This window comes from Camellia sinensis, chromosome 7 (genome assembly GCF_055761805.1).
Source record: "Camellia sinensis isolate YWXY chromosome 7, ASM5576180v1, whole genome shotgun sequence".
Lineage (NCBI taxonomy): Eukaryota > Viridiplantae > Streptophyta > Magnoliopsida > Ericales > Theaceae > Camellia > Camellia sinensis.
In genome coordinates this window covers 126,204,701-126,229,418 of record NC_138967.1, presented here as the reverse complement: position 1 = coordinate 126,229,418, position 24,718 = coordinate 126,204,701, and the positions used below count along the sequence as shown (strand labels likewise).

Here is a 24,718-nt window from a genome sequence, read left to right as displayed (position 1 = left end):
TGTCAATGATATTTTAAAAATTATGAAAACAACAATGGTTGTTTTAATTAAAAATGAAGAGACTACTATAAACCATATTATCTATGAAAATTTTTGAATGTAACGGTGATGTCATTATTATTGACACAAGTATAAATAATCTCACTATAAAGATATGAAATTTATTGGATTGTTAGTTACATTTGACATGTGAGGTTCACTCTCTATGTATTTATGTACTATTAGTTGGTGATATCACATATCAATAATGACATGGTATTACCATTATATTGAATTTTTAATCAAATTTTATATAAAAAAACATTTATCATTATATAATTTATTTTAAAACTTATATCCAAATTTTTTTGGTATTGTCCATTATATATTAGTTACAAATAACATTATTTTTTTGATATTTCTAGAAATCAATCGTAAAAACTTGCATGAAATATTTTTGAAATTTTTTTTGATATTGTAATTAATAAGTGTTCTCTCTAATTTAATTTTCTAATTTCGCCACTACTCGTGAGAGCTCACCACGGGTCCCGTTTCAATAATCCAAACCGTTCAATGTGTAGAACTCGTCGAGTACTAACAATTTATTTTTTTTACCATGCATTTTTTTATACAAAACTAATTTGATCACGTAGCTATCGATATCCAATCAAAGCGATTTTTAATAAGTATATAATATTCGACGAGTTTTACGTATTGTATGATTTAAATTATCAAAATGGAATCCGTGATAAACTTCACAAATTCAATAGTATCCCCTAGTTCAATTACGGGAGGAAGCCCGCCCCATTGTAATTTACTTTATTTTTTAGGCAAATTACATATACCCCCTCGAGGTTTAGCTAAATTACAGATACCCCTGAGGTTTGAGAAATTACAGATACTTCTCTAAAAGTTATATTTTCATAACAAATTAGTGGGCAATTTATTATGAAAATGTAAACCCCAAGAGGCAATTTATTATGAAAATATAAATTTCAGGAGGGTATCTGTAATTTCTCAAACCTCAAGAGAGTATCTGTAATTAGCTAAATTTTGAAAGTGGTATACGTAATTTGCCCTATTTTTTAATATTGCATATGCTATTAGTACGGAATTCACGTGTTTCATATACAGTATAATCAGCATTTCTTGTCCTTTTGGTTGACGTGGATAGATCTCAGTGACCCTTTATTTTTCAAAATAAATAAATAAATTTAAAAAAAAAAAAAACCAAATAGATAGCCCTAGAAATGCTCCATCATATTATGGGGTCATTTGGGAAGTTGTCAAAAAAGTCAATTTTTTGACTTTTTCAGTTTTTTTAATCAAAAAATCACTTTTTTTATCTAAAACAATTCAGTTTTTCGTTAAAAAATTAAAAAATTAACTTTTTACCAATTTTCCAAAACACCACTATATGTAACTTATCACAAAATATATAATTTTATTATAAAATTATGTAATATTAATTATAAAATATATAATCTCGTTATAAATTAACATAATAAAATTGTCGTAACTAAATTATAAAATTTTATAACATTAATTACAAAATTACAAACTTTTGCAAGACCAATTACAAAATTTTTAAAATTTTTGTTACGTCAATTTGTAGTGAGATTACACATTTTATGGTTCATATTACAAAATTTTATGATAAAATTATACATTTTTATGATAGGTTACAGATAATGTGCACCCCTAAATGTGCGCACAGGAGAATTTCCCCTCACTGTTCAAAGTAGCGTGAGAGGTGAATAAATACAGGCTAGAATGATTCTTTGCTGAAGTTACATGACTATTCTTAGAATACATTTGGAGCTCTCTTTTAGCTGGGAACATATTTGTGTAGAATTGTTATGTTTTGCCCTAGGCATTCACCAATATCATAATATTTATGTATATATTTATGGACAGCAACAAAACTAATCCAGAGCTGGGTTTCCCAGGAAATCTTGGTTTGCACCCTTCACTACTTTTGAGGATCTCTTATTTATTGACAATTTCTATCTCTTCCTATCCATTTATTTATTCATCCATGTGGGGTTTTGCAATACAATTGAATAATGATTCTCCAAGTTGTTTGTTTTTTAATAGATATATATATATATATATATATATCCATATACATGTGCTTATATGTGTGCATATATAAACATTAATATGATTACAATAATGGGTAGCTAAAATATTGGGACTTGGATTATTCCCATTTAAACTTGTTCTAGTTCCCCTTCCCCATGCCGGTTTGTTCTTGTATTCTGGATTTAAGATTCAAATTATTCTATGCATTCAATTTTTCCATTTTATGCGCTAAATCTCCCTACATTATTTGGGTTTTCTTTTTTCTTTTTTCTTTTTTCTTTTTTCTTTTTTTTCTTTTTTTGAGGACTTGGGTTCTGAGAGTTTTGTGACCCACTTTGTTTGGTAATCTTGATCCTATATCTTCAAGCTTTGTATTGTAAGCTTCACTTGCTTGTTGTATCTGTTAACACACTACAAGAAATATGAGTTTTAACGACGTTCATTTAATGGCGTTTTATTAAACGCCATGTTTTATGACATTCGACGGTGTTTTTTAAACGTCACTTTTTTAAAATGTTAAAACGGTACCGTTTCAATAACAGAAGGCGTCTTAAAGCGCCTTCAAATGTCCTATCTCTTTCTCCCTTAAATGGGCGAGCCTCTGAAGTCCTAATCTCTCACTCACTCATTTTGTATCCCTGATCTTTTACTTAATCACTCTCTCGTTCGCTCTCTCTCTCAACCCTCTCAATGGATCGATTCATCTCAATGGATCAATTCATCTCAGAATGATACAATCTCGGTGATTCATCTTGGCTATTTTGATTTTGATTTCGAAGTTCATCTTATTTGGAATCCTCACGGCTTCAAATCTCGCCTCTCTCAACCCTCTCTAAGCCCTTATCATTCTCACAGATTCATCTTTGAGATTCAGAGCGATTTCGATTTCGAATCTCCACCGCCAGCACCGTTTGCACCGGCTCGATTTCTCTGATTTCGATTTCATCTGAATCTCTGATTTCGAAGCTCCACCGCCACCATCATCTGCACCAGCGAGGTATCGATTCTCTGTCTCTCACAAGCTCTTCCTTCCGTCTCTCTCGATTTGGTTATTGAAATTGAAATTGTAACCAAGAACTATGAAATTGAAATTGATCGATCTGTGATTCCAGTTAAAAGAAAAAATCGATACGTGACTCAAGATTATAATTTTTATTTATTTATTTATTTTTTCAATTGTTGTTTCTTCTTTTGTTTTCTTTCTCGTTTCTTTTTTGGGGGGTTGGCGTTTTGATATTTATGTGGATTTTGTTCTTTAGGGTTTTCAATCTCTGTGAGAAGATAAGCATCATAATTTTGAATAAAGAGGTACCCTCTCTCTCTCTCTCTCTCTCTCTCTCTCTCCCTCCCTCTCTCTCGTCCATGATCATCAGTGTTTTGTATGTATTTTGTTTGTGCATGTGAAATTTGTGTGTATATGTCAAGGATTGGATACATTTTTTTTGCTGTATGTTTGATTTAGTGAACATTCAATATTTGAAGACGTCAATATTATTCATCAAAAATGAGTTCTTTATTTATGTGGTATTTTGTTTTATATGTCGTTCTGGCTTTATAGTTTGTAAGTTAGTTTATTCAAGGGTTTTAACATTGGCTAATCAACTTGCTTTGGTGTAATGATTCTGAATGAATTACTATAACTGAGTGAGTTTATCTTTAGTTTGTTCTTTGGAAGCTTCTTGAGTTTTAGCGGAGGATTCACCCTTTGAGTCGCATCATATTTAGCTAATAGTAACAAATCAGTCTGTAGTTTCCAGGGTAGGTTAGTTTTTGAGATGATAAGATTAGAGGAAACCTTGAATTCTAAAAATTTGTCATACTGTTCCTTTGATCCTATTGATTGTGCTTCTTGGGCCCTGTTGGTTTAGATTTAGACTTCACACAGTCAGCTTTGGGGTGGCAAGAACAGACTTGAGCTGCATCATCTAGTTGAAAATGTAAGGAAGACAAAAAATTAAGACTGACTAAATGTTGATTGAACTACAATTTTTCAAGCAACATATGGACTAGATCTAAAGGTGATGCTTATGGAGGTATTGTGATCATTCTAATGTTATTACCTGTGAATTGATTTTTAGGTCTGGAGATTTTTAATAAATTTTGCTGACGTTCTGGGGCTTTGGCCATTTATGCTGGATGAATTTATTCAAGCTTTTCATGATTATGTAAGTTCTTGAGATCCTTGTATTTAATTTTGCCTTTAGACTATTTGCTTTATCCTTACTCTCATCTTATTGTTTTAGCTGCTCCCTACTATTTTCAAGATCCAATGTTGTTAGGGGAGATTCATGTAGCTCTTCTAAGATCCATCCACAGATTGTTGAAGGGGTAAGCTTTGCTCTGTGGTTGGTTTTTGTTGCTGCTTCTATCTTGTTGTCAATTGTGGCTTGATTTTGTGTTTATTCATTCTGAAATACTTTTTATTCCTTTGTTTTACTTTCAGGCGTATGCTTGGGGCTTTATATGAAGGCCTGTCACCAAGATCTGGAGGACTTGGCCAGTTCAAGATCAGCATGAATGTGAAGTCATCAGATTAATCTCACTCCCCTTTTTTGTTGCATTCCTTGTCCTGAGCTCAGTACCTCCTCCTTTATTTTCCTGAAAAGCTGTTGGCCACTTGCTTACAATTCAGTCAACCTTCTTGTTGGTTACAATTCACTTTTGGATATGTTATTTTGTTATTAATGGTGATTGGATATTAAATTGAATGAGAAAGTGAATTAATGTTGCATTTTGAATGGGAGTTATTATTTCATATTAATGCTATTTTTTAGTTTAATTACAGGTATTTTTTAGTTCAATCATATAAAATTAGCACAATTAAAAAAAAAAAGACTATCACGGCATTTCTAAAACTGTCGCTAAATATTACATCGATGTTTGGATATTTTTTTTGAAAATAGAGATACGGCGGCGTTTTAAAAACGTCGCTAAATAGTATGGTGACGTCATATTACCGTTAATAGAACTTTTAGCGGCGTTTTTAGAAACGCCGCCTATAGTCATATAGTGACGTTTCTAAAGCGTCATAAAGTTATAGCGACGGCCGCATCTTCGGCCGAATGTAGTGAATATTGGAGCTCTATATACCTTCAATTCTGTTATTGGACGATCAGCAAAGCCAGGAATTGAAGCTGCGGTTGATGATGTCAATTCCAATTCAACTGTTCTTGCTGGGATGAAATTGAATCTTATTTTGCATGACACGAATTGCAGTGGCTTCCTTGGAACTGTGGAAGGTAATCTCTGGATGTATACACTTGTATTGACAAAGAACTGTCCTTACTTGAGACAACCAAAACAAAACATGTTATAAGGATTAGTTATTTGCCTTGGCATAGTAGGAGTTCGCTACTAATTATATTTTTTGTTAAGTATCAAGTTCTTTATTGGATATTGAGTCTCAGTATAAGTTTCTTGTAACTATTAAGATCTATGCTTTTAACGGCATGTTCCTAGTCTTCTTAGAAGACTAGTTATATAATTGCGACCAAACTGCCGACTTTGTTGAACATATTTTAGCCTTGATCTATGGATATTGTCCTACTACACCAACCATTGACAAAGAAGTCTTTTGATGTCTTTGTTGTATTTTTTTATGATAACTTGAATGCCGAGCATAAGGGCATTTTCTGTTTGCTCTTGGTTTGGTTTGGTACTTTCAATTCTTTCTCTTGGAGTGGTATTTGTCCTTCGGGTACTTTATTTGTTATGTATTTGTATGACATTTGAGTTTTCATTCCTGAAAGTTATGCCAAATGTTTCTTAGATATGGCAATGAAGTTATGCTAATATTTCGTATGAACAATGAATTATAAGCATGTATAAATAAAATGACATAGGGTAGAACCCTCAAGTACTGATCTAATTAGATATACTCCTGTGAAAGCATAGTTGTTATCAAATCATTAGTTGTTTTGGTATTAATAAGAGAAAATTATATCAAAAATAATTTATGTTTTCGAGATCACAAGCAGCACTAATTAACCTACTCAAAGATGGTAAAAAAAAAAAAAAAAAAAAAAGCATTTATATTCAAATGAAATTTATCAATAATGAACAAATTCTATGTGACCGACAATTCCTTTCAATGAAAAACAATGACAACTAAGCAAGAAAATTTGAACTAGCTTCTCTCTCTCAAAAAAATAAATAAATTAAATAACGTTCAATTAGTATACATTAATGTGTGTTTGAGAGGGGAAAGATTGAGTACATACCTAACCTTTGGTATAATGCATAAGGTGGTGGTCCGAAGACTTGAACCCATAACCTTGAGGTTATTAGGCCAAGTCTTAACCATTGAACTAATGGTCACCCCCTTCTCTTTCTCTCTCTCTCTCTCAAGCATCAAAATAAGAAATGAGAAATTTTGACAAGTTGTCTTTAATTACCTATGTAGCTTTGCTGTTGATGGAGAATGATGTGGTTGTTGTAATTGGCCTTCGGCCCTCTGGAATAGCACATGTTATTTCTCATGTTGTCAATGAACTTCATGTGTCGCTCATGTCATTTGCGGCGACACCCAACACTTTCGGCATTGCAATTTCCTTACTTCCTCTGCACTAGACACAGTGACTATTTCCAAATGTATGCAATAGCTGATCTGATCAAATTTTATGACTGGAGAGAGGTGGTCACCATCTTTGTCAATGATGATTATGGAAGAAATGGGATTTCCGTATTAGGTGATGCCCTTGCAAAGAAGCGTGCCAAGATTTCTTACAAAATTGTCTTTACTCTCGGAGCCTCTAGAAGTGACATCAATGACTTGTTAGTTAGAGTAAACATGATGGAATCTCGGGTTTATGTTTTTCATGTTAATCCAGACTCCGGCTTGACAATTTTTTCTGTAGCAAAGTTGCTTTGGATGTTGACCGCCGGCTATATTTGGATTGCTACAGATTGGCTTCCTTTTGTGTTAGATTCATCAGAATCAGTTGATTGTAACACAATGAATCTCTTATAAGGGGTTATTGCACTTCGCCATCACACCCTAGATTCTGATCTCAAAAAGAGTTACGTCTAGGTGGAAAAACTTCACGTATAGGGAGACCTCGAGCTTCAATTCTTATGCACTCTATGCTTATGATTTCATTTGGCTACTTGCCTGTGCACTTGACGTTTTCTTCAACAAAGGAGGAAGCAGCTCATTCTCGTACGACCCTAGGTTGCACGACACTAATGGAAGCACACTGCATTTGACAGGACTTTGTACTTTTCAAGAAGGCCAAAAACTGCTCCAAATACTTCTTGGAATGAACTTCACAGGTCTAATTGGTCAGATTCAATTTGACTCAAAGAAGAATTTAATTCTTCCAACATTTGATATTCTTAACATTGGTGGGAATGGGTCTCAGAGGATTGGTTGTTAGTCAAACTATTCTAGTCTTTCTGTCATTGCTCCCAAAATCTTGTATATGAAGCCTCCAAATACTTTTACCAGTAACTGACATCTTGACAATGTAATATGGCCTGGAGAAACCACAAAACAACCTCAGGGTGGGTGTTCCCTAACAACAGAAAGCCTTTGCGAATTGCAGTGCCTAACCGAGTAAGTTATTTAGAATATGCAACCAAAGACAAGGGTCCACTTACGGTGAAAGGATACTGTATTGATGTCTTTGAAGCTGCAATAAAATTGTCGCCCTACGCTGTACCCCATATGTATACAATATATGCTGATGGTGTGAGAAACGCTTCCTATAACAATCGTGTGCACGATGTAGCCCAAAATGTGAGTATTTTCTATTATTATACTCAAAATTATGGTATTGGTTGAACCAAGTAGATTAAAAATATATGTTGACTAGTTTGCTTTAGGGTTTCGAAAATATTGTCCTGATCTTCTTCCTTCTTTAGAAATATGATGCAGCTATGGGGGACATTATAATTATAACAAACAGAAAAAGGATTGTAGCTTTTACGCAGCCTTGCATGAAATTTGGACTTGTCATAGTTGTTCCTATCAAAGAGATAAAATCTAGTGCTTGGGCTTTCCTCAGGCCTTTTACTATGGAAATGTGGTGTCTCACTGGTGCTTTTTTTCTTTTTGTGTGAGTTCTTTGGATTCTTGAGCATCGAATGAATTCCGTGGCCCACCAAATCAACAACTTATAACAATCTTCTGGTTAGTATCTCATAGCACATACTTCATTGAAAGTGTCATAACCCGAACCCATCCCTAGAGGTTTATCATAATCGATCAGTAATCATGAGATTACCTACGGCCTCGGACAAAAATTTCAAAACATAATTAAGTATATGGGGAAAAAAGTGGAAGCAGCATAATAAAATTGTCCAACGAGCTGTGTATATATGGCATAAACAAAAACATCTTATACGTTAATAACTCACATTCATACAAAACACATATTCATTAAATATTCATTACAGATTGCATATTCAAAGACTTATACATAAGAGTACAATTCATCATCTTACAAAACTTAAACTCTTGTAAACAAAAAATGATCAAGCATGACCAATAAAAACAAAAAGGCAAAGGCCTCATCTGAGAGGCATTCCTTGGCGAACATCACAAAGCTTGGGTGAACTTCTAGGGAAAACTCTAGGGCTGAACATCCTACTGCTCACCTACATATATATATATATATAACGAATTAAGCTAAAACCGAGTGAATAATACCAAAGTAAAGGGGTAATGAATGAGTTCCATTGCTTACACATAATCGTTTTCATATCATATTCATCACATAACAGAACAACCTCTGGTCCAATACATGATGGAACGACCTTTACTCTAATAGATAACAAATATACAGAACAGAATAGATCATAACTTGACAGAACGACCTTGGGTCCAATTGATTACAGCTGATCAGATCAATGACCATTTGGTCAACACATAGCAGATATCTCAGACTTATTAGATATACAAAACGACCTTGGGTCCATCCTCTCAGATATACAGAATGACCTTTGGTCCATCATATACATTCATACTTCGTCAATCACATTTACAGATATCATGTTGATCGAACAAATAGAAAGCTCATTCATATTTAGAAAACATAAGTTTAGAAAAGCGTACCACATAGAAACATTTAGAAAACAGAATGTATAAAAATATCTTTACTAAGATATTGCACATAGCGATTAGATTGTTGTCACGTCTCCGTGGATCAACCTACACAACACATAAACATATACATACATTGTAACTCATAGCTTACTAGAATCATTCCTTTCTATTCAATTCTTTTAAGTCCATTTCTAACTTATTAATTCATTCATGAGGCTTAATTCACGCCTTAAAATGCTCAGATAGGAATGAGAGTGCAATTATGATTAGCATGCAACTTTTTAAAATAAGCTGAAACAAGGTAGTTCGCTTGAGCGCACAATCGATTGCTTAAGCGGACTACACGGTCTGCAAAAGTACTGGATGCACAAAATCTAGGCTCGGTGGCCACTCGAGCCAAGTTCAATGAAAGCTAAGGTCGCTTGATCAGACACTTGGTTGCTCGAGCGATGTGTAACTCTGCAAAAATACTGGAAGCTCTCATTGTGCGCTCGAGCTGTGACTTCATTGCTCGAGCGATTAGGCCGAATTCTGGGCTTCCAATACAGAATTTTGAGCTTCAAAACTTGGGTCCAAAATGTAAAGCCTTGCATAACACACTAAACCATGAAAACACTTCCAAAAACATGAGTATAAAGTCAATTCTAAACCTTTAGCTCAAAACTCCATGATTTCACCAAAATTGAAAGTCAAATCTTCATGCATGTATGAATTTGTTTCAAATTCTATTCCATAACTCTCAAAACTTGAAATTGAACTTTAAAACTCTAAGAATCATGGATGCATGTATGATTCAACTCCTAAATTCAACATAAATGACAAAAATCATAATAAAAATGATGGAACTTTACAAAATTATGCATGCATGTATGTCTAACTTCAATTTAACGCATCTTTAAGCCATTTCTTGTGTTTAATCTCATATTCTTCTTGAATTCATAAGCTAGGTAAGTTATCTTCATGAATTAAGGTTGAATTCCATACCTAGAGTCTTGAATTTAGCTTGCTTTAGCAAAATCTTGAACTTCTCTTCGTAAGTCTTCATTTTCCTAGCAATTCTCCAAGCTTCCTAGCTTCTCTCTGTCTAGAATGAATTCACTTTCTCTCTAAAACTCTCCAACAGAAATTTTGAGCTCAAAATGAATAATTCTCTCTTCTCTTATCATATATATACATGTTGATTAACTTAATACACTAATTAGGGATAAACCTAACTAATTAGAGCTTAAGGCTAACTAAACAAAACTTAATTTAATTAAATTGAATCAATTTTTAATCAAACTTTCCAATAGGCTCTAAAAATCATGACATCCTAATTAAACTTGTCAATTTCAGTTTCTGAAGTCATTAAGGCTCTCAATTTCAGATTCAAAACGTAAATCATAACAGATAATTCACAAATCAAACAGATACACACAAATTAATTACAAAACACATAAGTACAATTCAAAATTAAATAAATATAAATATGTTACATGGTGGGGTTATGACAAAAAGCCCTCCGATATATGGGATTTACAGATGATATTAAAAACCTCGGTGATTGATCTTGATGTTGTTTGAGTGACCAATTTCTCTTATCAGTCTCTTGGCAAATCATAACATCTAATATGTTAAAACTGTTGCTTATTCAATGAATGCTATAAATAGTAAGACATGCTTCTTCTTCTTCTTCTTCTTCTTCTTCTTCTTCTTCTTCTTCTTCTTCTTTTGGGTTTTTTTTTTTTATTTTTTTTTAATTTTTATCAAATAGCGCAAGTTTACTGGTTCAATTGACTACTCTTAACTATAATGAATTACATCATAGATTATGCAGTATCAATAATTTGTATAAAACTGGTGTGGTTATTTAAGCATCTTGACCTAACACTCCATTTGCTTTGTGGATGTTAGAGAATTACTTATATGATCGCTTCTAATGTTGTAGGTTCGGTTTCTCAATAATGTTTTTTGCACACAGTATGTTGCCTAATCTGTTGTGTTCACTTTTAATTATTGCATCATGACATTTTTAAGTGGCAATACATTAATATTTCTCTGCTTGGAGTTGAACACAAGAGAGAACACTGTGAGCACCCTGGGACGTTTGGTGCTGATCTTATGGCTCTTTGTAGTGTTAACTATCGATTCAAGCTACACAGCTAGCTAGACATCAATCCTTACAGTGCAACAGCTGATGTCAAATATTGAAAAGATTGATAGCTTGATCTCAAGTACCGATTCAATTGGAGTTGAAGATGGATCATTCTGATTGAAAAGCTCAACATAGCAGAGTCAAGAATGAAAACATTAAAAAACCAGGAAGAATATGTTGATACCCTTCACAAAGGTCCAAAAGCAGGGGGAGTAGCTACAATTGTTGACAGCTTCCTTACATTAAGCTCATATTGTACAAGACCAACTGCAAATTTAGATCTGTGGGACAAGAATTTACTAAAAACAGATGGGGATTTGTAAGTATTTTCTTAGTTTAATCCTGAACGAGTAATTATTGATGCAGTATTTGAAATGGCTAAGCCAAACTTCGATCAGATAAGTTTTAAGATGTCATGTTAATATCAATAGAAAACAAAACCCATGAGATGTGACCAAAATATATCCTCGTTGCATAAATTTGATATTTATCTTATATCAGACTTGACTTTTAGCTAAATCTTATACGCTTCTAGGCTCTAGTATTTATGTTACTTTTTTTTCTTTTCTTTTTTTCATTTATCGAATAGTGCTTACGTCTATGATTTGATTTCCAAGAAGAAAGTAAGATTGTGAGGGTTCTTGCTATGTATAAACGTTCTGTGTGTAGTGAGATTTTCTTTACAAAGTTATTTTTAGGCTATGTTTCGATTAAGGATTTAAGTGGGAATTTTATGATGGGAATGAAAAGGAAATAAAAATTAACTTTCATTTCATTCACTTTTTGTATCATTTTTTTCTTCCTCTTCAAATCCTTGATCCAAATACACAGCCTCCATGTAACTTGATTATGATGTTTAATTTCCTGACTCAGGCATTTTAGAGAGACTCTCCTTTTGTGGTGGACTTGTCGACTGCTATTCTACGACTCTTAGAGAACGGTGATCTCCAAAGAATCCACGATAGATGGATATTGCTCAATAGGTGCTTTGCACAAGCCAACCAAGTTGATGAAAACATTCTGTCTCTCACTAGCTTCTGGGGCCTATTCCTTATATATGGCACAACATGCTTCCTTGCCCTTACAATATTTTTCTGCAAGTTGTGCTAGCAATATCGCAGGTACACCCCGAGGGATGAGGAACAAGATATTGATGAGCATGAATCTATTAGGCCTAAAAGTACATTGCATGTGACTAGCTTCAAGGATTTTGTTGTTAAGAAAGAAGATGAGGTCATGGAATCAATAAAACAAAAGAGTAATAGCAAAAGACAAGCAAGCCAATGCTCTGATGGGCATCCTAGTTCCCCTTCTAGGTAAATTTTTGCCCATGGGCTAGTTAAGTATAATATCAACACAAAATCTCATATTGTTTTATACCTGTTTCGACCCTTTGATATTCAAAGTTAAGCAGCTAGGTTGAAAATGTCATGTATAGGATCTGTGGTGAAATTGAGAAAAAATTGGCAAGACAATTTCTTTATTTCAGTGTCATTATTATACAATTTTGTTTGTATTTTGTAACTTTATTATTATTTTTAATAAGGGGGCTTTTGGAGATGTTGAAAGTTACTGTCAGGTTTTTGTTTAGTGTTGGATTAGAATGGTATATTAGCTGGTAGTTGTGATTCCCCCTGACCTTGAAATATTGAAAACAAAAACAAAAATGGGGCCATGAATTTGTTCATCTAATGGAATTTGGTTGGCATCCCAATTTCCAAGTGACTTGGGACGATGTTTGGACTTTGAATTCACTGAGGAATTTGCATAGAAAACAAAACAAAATAACGGTGAAGGGAACAAAGAAAAAAAAGAGGAAAATAACTTCTACTTCGTTTCTCTTTGCTCTGCAGAATTTCCCAATCCAAACGCAGCCTTAAATTTAGGAGGTTGGGATCTCAAACCATCCCAAGTGACTTAACAAATGTTCTCATCTCATGCTACCAACTTACCAAAAGTGAAATGAAAATGGTGTTATAACCATTAATATGTGCTGATGCTGCAAAGATGGTCTAATCAAGTTAATATTGAAAGAGACTTGGAAACATGTTGTAAATTATTGAATTATTAATGTGTCAATGATATTCATTCTCATCACTACCCAAACATTATATGATTGTCAATTGAAATTTTGGTTTTTGGATTTTTGGCCTGTTTTTTATAATATATTTAAATATTTTTATATTTTAATTCTTTAAGCATTAAAAGGCAAGTGACTAATCATACAAGTTTTGTAATAAAATTAGGGAGGAAAACATTTATACAACTACTTTTATCATTTTTTTTCCCATTTATTCCGAATATGATATTCTTTGAGTTTTTATAGAAAGGCCTTGGCTTGTCTCCAGTCCAAAATGGGACTGGAGCGTGTTATTGGGCTTTATTGGCCCACTACAGAGTCAACATTGATAATTCAAACCGTTCAATGTTTAGAGTTTGCCGAGTACTTCATCTCTGCCAAAAACCACGTTAATCAGATACCAATAACCACCTGATCAGATGAAATTTGTGTCAACGGTAACTATGATTTCAAAAATAAATTGTTGACACAAATGTTATCTAATCAAGTGGCTATTGATATCTAATCAACATTGTTTTTTACATGTATAAAGTGCTCGACGAGTCCTAAATACTAAATGGTTCGGATCATCGATGCGGGCCCCATCGTGAGCCCACGGAGGCCCAACTTCAATTGGAAAACCCAACTGGAGAGAAGCAGTGTCCTTATTTAAAGAAAAAAAGAAAAAAAGAAGCCCTATTGAAATCTCATGTGAGTCCTTCTTCTACATCAAACCGACAAAACTAAAGAAAAATCAATCCACAATCCATTTCTTTTCCTTAACCAATAAATTCAAAAGGTTCACTTTGACATTAATTTTTTTCTCAATTTCGACCGAACCAAACAGTTTACAGTCCTAATATATATATATATATATATATATGAAAAACACAATACAACCATTATTACTTCTTTTATAAATTTTAGCCTAAGCTTAATAAGATGCATAAATAAGATGTCACATTTAAACAAGTATTAGTAAAATATAATGTTATAAATTTTTTAGGCCCTTCATTGCATAGTAAATCCCAAATATGTCAAGTTGCAAACTGTGTGTCCATTAAGTCCATAAGTTTTAATCAATAATTATATATGAGATTAGCCAAATTACAATAATAAAATATTTTAATTCCTCCATTCACCCAATGTTGATATCTACTTAGTAACCATACAATTCTAATTCTTATTTTTTATACCTTATGAATATGATATAAAGCTCTTGAACCATGTGATTCCATTAAACAATCATTGGAATAGCATATTCCCTGAAAACACGTGGGATGTATTTATATGATTGGTCAATTTTTGGGAAGAAAAACCAAATTCCAATCATGAAAGTCGGAAGCCATCGCAAGATTATACTGATTAAAAATAGAATACTTTACAGTAAATGATGATCACATATCTTGATAAGGTTAAGCCACATTTTTCCGAATCATTTGGTGGAGCACAAACCTCTTTCGGCTTGTTTTATCTGTACACCTATCAAGATTCTCTCATTATTCAATTAATTTAATCAACCAGTTGGGGGATTAATGAAATTTCACTGTAAGATATTGACACACCACTATTATTCTAGTAAACACCATTACTAAAAAAAAATATAAAAAATATAAAAAAATTAATTGTCATTGTGTCCTCAAAGAAAATTACATTTTTAGACAACAATCCTAAAATCAAATATTTCAATACATAGCATTACAAATCACTAGACGTTGCCGTTTATGAACCTCCTTCTTCATTTGCCACTTCACGCCCATCTCCATTCCTTTACCACCACCTCTAACTAATTCCCAGCTCTAACAACTATCTTTACCCTAAAACCAAGACCATTGCAACTCTCACCGCCGCACAACCACTACTATCGCAACTATAACCCTGCCGAGACCTACCACCCCTATGACATACAACTTGTATAACCCCTACCTCTATGACACACAACCCATTCTCTTCTTCTTCTTTTTTTCCTTCTCCTCTTTCCAAAACCAGAGATTTGAAAACCCTAGATCTACGGTTCACGATAGAGAAAGGCTAAGAAGGGGTTTGCCATTGAGGAAGGTAGAAATGGTAATGAAATAAACACTCAAACACAGAACAACTATGAATTTGATAAAACGATATGCTCTCTCTTGTAATGACATTAATTCTCCAATATAGCTGCCTGGGTACAGACTTGACCCTTTTATACTCTTTGATTTTGAGTTTTGTGTTCTGTGTGTGTTGGTGTTGTTATAGTCTGTTTTTGTCCTATATTATCAATTGGGAGTTGAGAATGTGGTTTTTGAGTTTGTTTTGAATAGGTTGCGACTTAGTATTTCTGGGCAGGTTTTGGCTGTTTGGGTTATGTTTGCTCGAGCGGTGAGTTGGTCGCTCGAGTAGTTTTTCATTCCTTTCGGAATTAGTGTTTGTAGGCTGAACTTTTAGAAGTGTTCTCTCGAGCGGTGTTTTGGTCACTCGAGCAGTCTATTTTGTAGGGATAATCTTTTGGGAGTTTGGTTGGCTTAGTTTTGGTTGCTCGAGCGATGATCTATGTATGATGCTCAAGCCGTGTTTTAGTTGCTTGAGCGGTTTGTTTATATAAAGCTGCGGGAAAAGATCTTTTCTTTCACTTTTCTAATTCATATCTCTCTTTAAACATCTCAGAACCCATTTCTTTCTCTCTCTCTCTCTCTCTCTCTCTCTCTCTCTATATTCTTACCACAAAATTTCCTATCTACTTCAATCCATGAATCTCACCACCTTGGTGCTTTGGGATAAAATGTAGAGTGTAAGGAGGTGGTAATTTGAAAAGTTCGGGTTTTGGTTGCTCCCAATAGTAAATAGTCCCTAATCCCAATAGTAAATAGTCCCTCCAAAATTGTCCCACCCCCCCTCTCCCGAGATAGTATAATCCCTCATATGGGGGAAAAGGAGTCTGGTCGGACTCCACGTCTGCCGGACTAAAAAAAAAAACAAACGATGGACATCTCACTCCTTCAAATTAGCAATCCGAACAGTGAATAATCCCCCCCCCCCCAATCCCCCCAAACAAACACATCCTAAGTAAATTGAAACCATTCATTCATGCATTGCATTTGAACACTTGTTTCACATTTATACATTGAAAATGTATCGTTTTGAGAAAAAGTGGTGAATCTGGTTAGGGGGTGTGGTTGTGGTTATTATTATGTTGACCTGTGTGTCTTTGATGAAAGTTCAGAAACCTGCGCGGTTAGGTGCCGATCCTTTTGATTAGTACCGGTAAAATGGCTTTGGTCTTGCTTGTATAGCCTATTGGTAGACACGTACCTAGAGATTTTTAGTGTGTGTATCCACTGCCCTGTTTTTTGTTTTGGAAGTAACGGTTTATTAATTGAATTATAGCATGGCATTACATTGTTTGATAGAGAAAGTGCATTGTTTTATTGGTAAATGGCATTCATGTGCATTCACCCTATGGCTTGGTTAAGCATCATACTATTCATTAAACTTATCTCTACTGGGCATTAGCTCACTTTATGTGGAATCAACTTTCAGGTGTTGATGGTATGTCTTTGCCAAAGAGTTAGCTTGAGATGATAGTGGAGCGAGATGCTCATCTTTGTTTTGTTTTGTAAATATTCTTTTGTAGAAGCCTAGGGCTTTCTTTGTATTGGGCTTGACCCACTTTTGCTGCAACCAAGTATCGTCTTGGAAAAGTATAGCCTTTAAGGCATGAACTTGTACTTATCTATTGTTGTTTACATATGTTGATCACACGCTATAGATTCAGAGCCTATGATTGGTGAATGTATTAATGTATGTGACACCTTTTGTAATACTAATGGAAATCAATTAAAGTATTAGTTCTGGAAATGATATTGATATTGAATGATTGAGACTATAAGCTTCCGCATATCTGTTGAGAATCATGAGGGTATCTATTGTTAATATTTTTGGGGCATGACATCCAAAATAAAATTACTTGCCCTAAGGCTAACAACATTTATTTATAATAGAACGAGGTCCTAATTAAACTAGAAAATAAACTAAAAAAAAAAAAACAATACGTAGTAATCAAGCCTAAATCAAAAGAATTACGAAAAGAGCATTGATATTCAAGCCCAAAAGTTAAATTCAATTTTTAAACCTAATGATGTGACAATCAATTAGAATATCTAAGACAACTTTCTCTCTCATATCTTCTCTAATTATTAGCCAATCATCTCTCTTACACATCATTGGGTCTAAAAAGTGAGCTTGTATATCATTTTTCTTATGAAAAAAAGCTTATTAAAAATGAACAGTTTGATTTAAGATCAAATTTGAAAATTATAATGAAAAATATATATTTTGAAAAACAAAAATCTAACCCCAATTGTATTCGTCTAAACCAAATTATAGGCGAATCAATTATTTTTAAAAATAACAAAATCACGAAATTGAAAGTCTAAACATTAGAATTTGATCTAAATTCTTTGTAGACTATGGCAAAGCAATAGGTATTGGTTGCTACGTCATTTTTAATGTCTCGATCAAAGTCCATGGTATTTCGAGTATGTGTCATCTTGCATCTACTAGTGTCTTTTACTTATGCCTTGTTTGGCCATGAGTTCCAGAAACTCTATAGTCAAACACTCTGCATCAAGGGGCTAGGAGGGGTATACGAAAGGAATTGCAGGAGAGGAATCGTAGCAAGAGGTGGGGCCTAGGTTAGGGTACAATAACAAAGAAGAAGAAGAAGAATGAGAAGAAGGAAGGGGAAGAGGAAAACAATGAGGAGGTAGCAGCGATAGCCAACGGGAATAGTGTGAAAGAAAAGTTGCGGCAGATGAGGGCAATTGGGTTAGGGTTTTGAGCCAGAAGAGGGGTTGGAGATCAACGATTGATGGCAACAGATGGTGGTGGCTAGCGTTAGAGTTAGAGATTGAAGAAGATGAGAGTATTTTAATTTTTTTTAAAATTAATAGTGTAAATTGAGAAAAAAATACAAAAATTCAAATTGTGTATTTTTTGATGGAGTAAGTGGTGTATATTAAGATGATTTGTGATGTACAAATAAAACTCCCATTTGTTTTCGACGAAGAAATTTTTTTGGTTGCATTCTTTATATAAGAAAATTTGAGATTGAGGAAATCTCACAACAAATGTCCAAAAAATAAAATAAAAAATAAGTGTCGTCATAAGATGAGTTAGTGTATTGATAGTGTATGGGCCAAAATGTGCTTCAACTTAATAACTACAATGATCAAATTAATAATCGATTGAGCTATCCCAAATTGGGAAAATATTTGCACTTCACTAAAAAATGAACTATCCAATTTCCTATTATAGATAAGATTTCACATTCCCCAAATATGACCTTGTCCAAAATAACAATAGTGTTAGTGCATATAAATTGTTAGGGGTCCAATCTGAGCAATCCAAATCCAATTCAAAAAAATTTAGAACTTTGACAATAATTTTAAATTGAAAATTGTTTAAAATAACTCTCAAAGTTATTGTTAGTGTTGAAAAATATATAATATTATTTTGAAATGTGTAAAAGGTATAGAAAAATATATAAAAGTATTTTAAAATATGTAAAATATATATATTGGTATTATAAATATTTTATCATTGTTGGTTTTTTTTACTAACAACTCTTGAGATTGTTATTAGGATGACCACACCCCAAAAAGATTTCTATATTAGAAGATTTTATGCTCAATGAAAATTGGGCATGGCTCCCCTCCACACTCTTATCTTTCATACTTCTCCGTACTCCATTTTTTGTGCTCCATTATCATAATGATAATCTAAACTATTCATCTTGTAAATCTCACAATGAAGACTAATTGTGCAAAAAATTAGCTTCATTGGATATCAATGAATACATAAACAAATCACTTTTTGTTTTATTGAATGAAAGGTTCAAGTTTAAACTCACAATTACTATCCATTTAAAAAAAAACAAAATGCAATTTATTTCTATATCTAGTGATATCCGATAAAACTAATTTTTTGCATAATTGATTTAAATTGTTGAGATTACGAGGTAAATGGTTTAGATAATTAATATGGGTCTAGAATGGAGCCCAAAAAATAAAGTATAGAGGAGTATGGAGGAGAGCATTCCCAATGTGGACGTACACAATGTTACATTTTTTTTTTTTGTAAACTACCAATAGATCCTAATAGTTCGATTTAATTTTCATCAAGCTCTATTGAAAATAAATCCTATTATAATTGTCACTACAAATAATTTTTATAACGATTTTTTACATATATCGTTAAAAATTGATAATTAGTGACTTTTTTGTTACGATTTTTATAAATTGTCGCTAAAACTTATAATTAGTGACTTTTTTATGACAATTTTTTCAAACAGTTGTTGAAAGTTGAAAATTAGTGACACTTTTTGTGATGATTTTTTTAAACTGCGGCTAAAACTTATAATTAGTGACTTTTTGTGAAAAATTTCCAAACTGTCACTAGAAATTAACAATTAGTAATGTTTTTAATAGTGTATGATGAAAAATACCATTAATTATCATAGGACCTATTGGACAATAAGTCTACTTAGTAGGACCTACACGTAAATCCTCTATTTTTTTTTTATAGCATGTTTAATGTGAAAAAATGTGGATTTGTAGTCACATTTTTTTATTTGTTTTATTTTTTGTGTGTGCAAGACATTTGTGCCACTAGATTTATTCAAATGAATTCCACAAAATAAATGACTTAAATCCCCAAAGTTTGAAATTACACATTTGTTCAAAGCTTACTAAGGGGTTTACACTCATTTTGAAATGTTTGAAAAATCTCACATTTCAAGCCATTCCAAATAAAAAATATTTTCATATAAAATCTATCCCAAATTTGAATAGCCACACCCCACCCAAAAAAGATTTTCATATTAGAAGATTTTATGCTCAATGGATAACAATGTGGATATACACAATGTTATATATATTTTTTATAGCATGTTTAATGTGAAACAATTTGAACTTGTATAGTGTAACTTTTGTGTGTGTGTGCGCGCGCGTGCAAGGCATTTGTACCGCTAGATTCACTCAATTGAATTCCACAAAATAATAGGATGTGTATTTTACCTTTACAGCACAAAAGAAAAAACAATGAAACATAATGGAAATAAGGGTATAACCATAAATCTAATTTTTAGAGAATATATTAAATCCACCTTTTCAAAATCAATAAGACTAAATAGATCATCATTCCTCAAGATGGGATTTATGGATAAATTTTCTTATATAATACTAGCTAATTATTTTTCCCTAGTTGAATTAAATTGTGACCGCTCGGCCATAAATCCAAATTTGAATTTTGTTTGTCCAAAAGTCTATACACTAAAATATTTTGTCTATAAGAACATACTTAAGCAAAATATATATATATATATATATATATATATATATATATATATTCTTATCGTATACCTCTATTTAAAATAAGATTCGTATACAAAATCAATAGCTAGGGTTTCACCAAATTGAGATGAAAGATTTAGAAAATACCAGAAACCGGTGAGCTAAAAATGGTAAGAAGGCACTAAAATAACAAATTTGTAAGGGAATAAGAGGTCGAGAAGCGAAATGTGATCGATCAAAATGAAAACAATGCAATCAAAGAGTTGATAGAAGAGAGGCAAATCATACCAGAGAGAGAGAGTCGATTGAGGGTGAAATCAACACAATATCGCCGCCGTGATCGGCGACACTAGAAACAAACAACTTGTAAAATAACGTCATAGAAAAATGTATTCGAAGGAAAAGGCGACGGAGACATTGGAGGGCCAACGGGAAGAGGAGTCGAAGGACTGATCTGTGTATATATATATTTATCCCTCTCTCTCTATATATATACACATATACCTGTGTGTATCGTTGATGATGGTGATGATCTGTTTAAAAACGAAAGCGAAAAGTAAATTGGTGAAATTTGTGTAATGGTGTTGTGGAATCATAGGTGATTTCAAGGGACTCGAGTCTTATTTTCGTCTAATTTCAAGCAATCGAATAGAGAATTAATGATGAAGAGTATATGCTTTATGAATTCAGATCTGTAACAATAACCTCAACAGAAAAATCAAAGCTTTGGCTTAATGCGGTGTCGCTTGGCGCTGAGCTCATTTTTTGCAAGCCTTGTAAATCCTCATCATCATCATAAATCATTTTCGTCAAGTCCCATTGAACATAGGGAAGGCTCAGATCTGTTCAATTTTTTGAACAAATAAGTTGAGATAGGTTTAAAAAAATTGAATAGATAAAAAAGAATTTCAACAGATAGGAAAAATAGACTTGCGAATCCAATAGATGGATTAATAATTTAGATAGAAAAAAAAAATTAAGATAAAAATTTGAACATGTAGGTTCAAGAAGTAGGAAAAAATAATCTTGGTGAATAATTTTGACAGATAGATTTTTTCAAAAGATAGCTTAATAATTTTGATAGATAGGTTTAAAAAAATTAAACAGATAAAAAAAGATTTGAACAGATAGGTTAAAAATGAGGGCAAATTAGAAATAAAATATCCTCCAAAATAATAAAATGTACTTATCACCACATTATTTTACAAATTATGTACTGACCGACAAAATTTATCCATAGGACCTAACGTCTCAAGCACTCTTCATGTTAGATTTATCACCAATTTTTTTTTTTTTTAAATTATAGAGGTTATTACAACTTAGTGAAGTCAGGAAAAAAAAAATACAAATTCATGAAAAAATTTATAAATTTAATTATTAATATTTATAAAATTTCTTATTAATTTGTAATTATTTTTTGCAACCTCCATTGATGTGATATTTCTTCTAAATTATATTGCAGTGACTTGGGCACAGACAAGTTAGTTAAGGCTAGAGATTCGTTTGGATCGAATTTAGACAAATCTCCGTATGCTTTAAAGTGAAATTGAACACCCAGGCTTGAACCCAATTGAATTTATCCAAGTTTCAACCTAAAAAACCGTTTGTCCTATCATGAGATAAGTCGTTAGAGTAAGAGTGGCCAAAAAAAAGAAAGTATTCTATGAAACCATACGTTTGTCCCATCATGAGATAAGTCATAGCAGTAAGAGTGGCCAAAAAGGAAAATATTTTATATAATGGGTACATCATATAATTAAGATAGCGTAGTGTATTCTACTATTTATTAAGGGCCATTTTGGGAAGCGGGTTAAAAGCCACTTCCTAACTTTTAACCCACTTCTTTCTCTCACAAAAAATTAAAAAAATTAAAAAGTAACTTTTAAACATTTTTTCAAAACACCCCTAACATGTGATAGAAGTAGTAGTCGATAATTCACCTTGTATTTCATTTGAGATGTTGAGTGTTCGATCATATCAAATTTTGACCTCATTTTTTATTACATGTTAATTAATAAGGGGATCCAAGACACTACCAATATTGGTTTTGTTTTAGATTTGGGATTCGTTTGGGAAGTGGGTTGCCTTTTTAGTTTTTTGGCTTTTTGGCTATTTTAGGGATTATTTGGGATGATATAAATAAGTACACTTTTTGACTTTTTATGAAATATGGGTTAGGTATGGGTTGGGTTTGAAGTGATGTGATAGAGAAGTGATGTAACTTAAATAAGATGATATGACTTAAATAGGATTGTGACTTTTTGACTTTTTTAAGTTATGACAAGCAAAGCCTTAGTCTACGGATAAAAAGCCTCGTTCGGAAAAGACTTTTTAGCTTTTTTAATTTTTTATAAGAGAAATAATGTAATGATTATGAGTTGGATGTGATATTTTATTTTAATAACTAAAAAATCTTTTTTTTTTTTTTTACTATTTTAACCAAAAAAGCCCCGAACTTAACTTTCCAAACAAAGGCTTAGCCTATCCAAAAAAAAAAAAAAAATGGGGGTCAACTGTCATAAAAATGGGCCACCATCTTAGCAAAATAGTGGTTAAAAATATGTAAATAGTGAATTTTAAAAATACCCCCAAACACACCCATGAAATTATGATGCCACAAGGACCCAGCTTTCCCTTTCCCCATGTCGTCTTCGACACGCCTTGTGGGTGCTGCGAACCCGAACGGATCCGGGGGTGCTGCTGTGCCCAACTCACAACAGTAACTGCTGTGAGTTGAAACGGCGTTGTTTCGGCTCTAAATAATAAAAAAAAAAAATTTGTTTGGTTGTTCGCACGGCTTGAACCCAAGCAACTCCGGGGTGCAAAACACACCTTAACCGCTGTGCTACTCAAACATCTTATGAATATTATGGACCTATATTATATTTATATCAATCTTTATTCGAACATAAAAAAAAAATTTACAACCTGTTATCAGTAAAATACAAAAAACGATTGAAGCAAAAAAAACCTGAGTCTGTGAGCGGGAAGGGTTTGGGTCTGCCGTCTCTCCACCAATACTCCGTCGTGCCTCCACCGTTTGCTCCGACGTTCCTCCGACGATCATCCGCCATTGTTGTATCGTAGCTCCACTATCACCATTGTCATTGAGGTTGCTTATTTACCTGGTAAGAATCTTTTGTATATATATATATATAAGCAATCTGTTATATATTGAGGTTGAAAAAAAATCTTTTGTATATATATTGAGGTTTGCTATGATATATATGGTGATTTATTTATTATGTAAAAAATCTTTTGTTATGAAATATTGGGTCTTCCGTCTCTCCAAAATCTTTTGAGGTTTGTTATGAAAAAAAATCTTTTGTTATTACAATCTATTATGTATATATATATATGGTGATTTATTTTCATATCAAATAGAGATTGTGTTTTGAATTGGGGATTTTAATATAACATTTTAAGTTAAAAAATGTTATGATCTTTTTTAATCCAAATTGATGCTCTGTTATGAAATTGATGCTCTGTTATTATTAGAACTGAAGTTGTTGTGTGAATAAGTAAACCTACACTTACATAAGTTCATCACTTGATTTCTGGCTTGTTCCTATATCATCCTGTTCTAGTGATGGATAAATGATGATCAATGTATCTCATTAATTGTGTTTTGCTGATTGATTTTATGAGTAGGAATAATGTTCTTAATAATGTTCCTATATTACAGCAACTGGTTAATATGAACAATAGAGGGTTGTGTATGCACATTCATGTCATTTTATCATGGTAGGAGAATTTTAGTTTCTTAATGGCTGTTGTAATGTTCTGAAGATGTGTTTCAAGTGATTAGTACCAGTTTGTCTTTTTCTTCAGTATTGCTAAGTTTTTATCATTATAAGTTTGATTTTTCTAAAGCATTTTGATGGCATTTTGATGTGATTCTAAAGCATTTTGATGGCATTTTGTATATATAAGCACTTTGATCTTTTTTCTTCAGTATTGCTAAGTTTTCATCTTAAAGCATTTTGCTAAGTTTCTTAATGGTTGTTGTGGGGATATATTTTCTATGTACCAACACGTGGCAAGGTGACGCCGACGTGTCAGCCGAGGTGCCACGTGTCTTGGTCGTT

General features: G+C 32.9%; 1 pseudogene across 1 annotated transcript; it reads left to right on the top strand.

Annotated features, from left to right (window-relative positions):
* The first annotated feature begins 4,333 nt into the window (after positions 1–4,333).
* On the top strand, positions 4,334–12,865 carry LOC114264620 (glutamate receptor 3.4-like; annotated as a pseudogene). Its single transcript, XR_014336807.1, has 7 exons — positions 4,334–4,392; positions 4,508–4,583; positions 5,105–5,303; positions 6,467–7,801; positions 11,369–11,562; positions 12,365–12,559; positions 12,790–12,865. The product of XR_014336807.1 is annotated as a glutamate receptor 3.4-like (transcript).
* Positions 12,866–24,718: the final 11,853 nt, after the last annotated feature.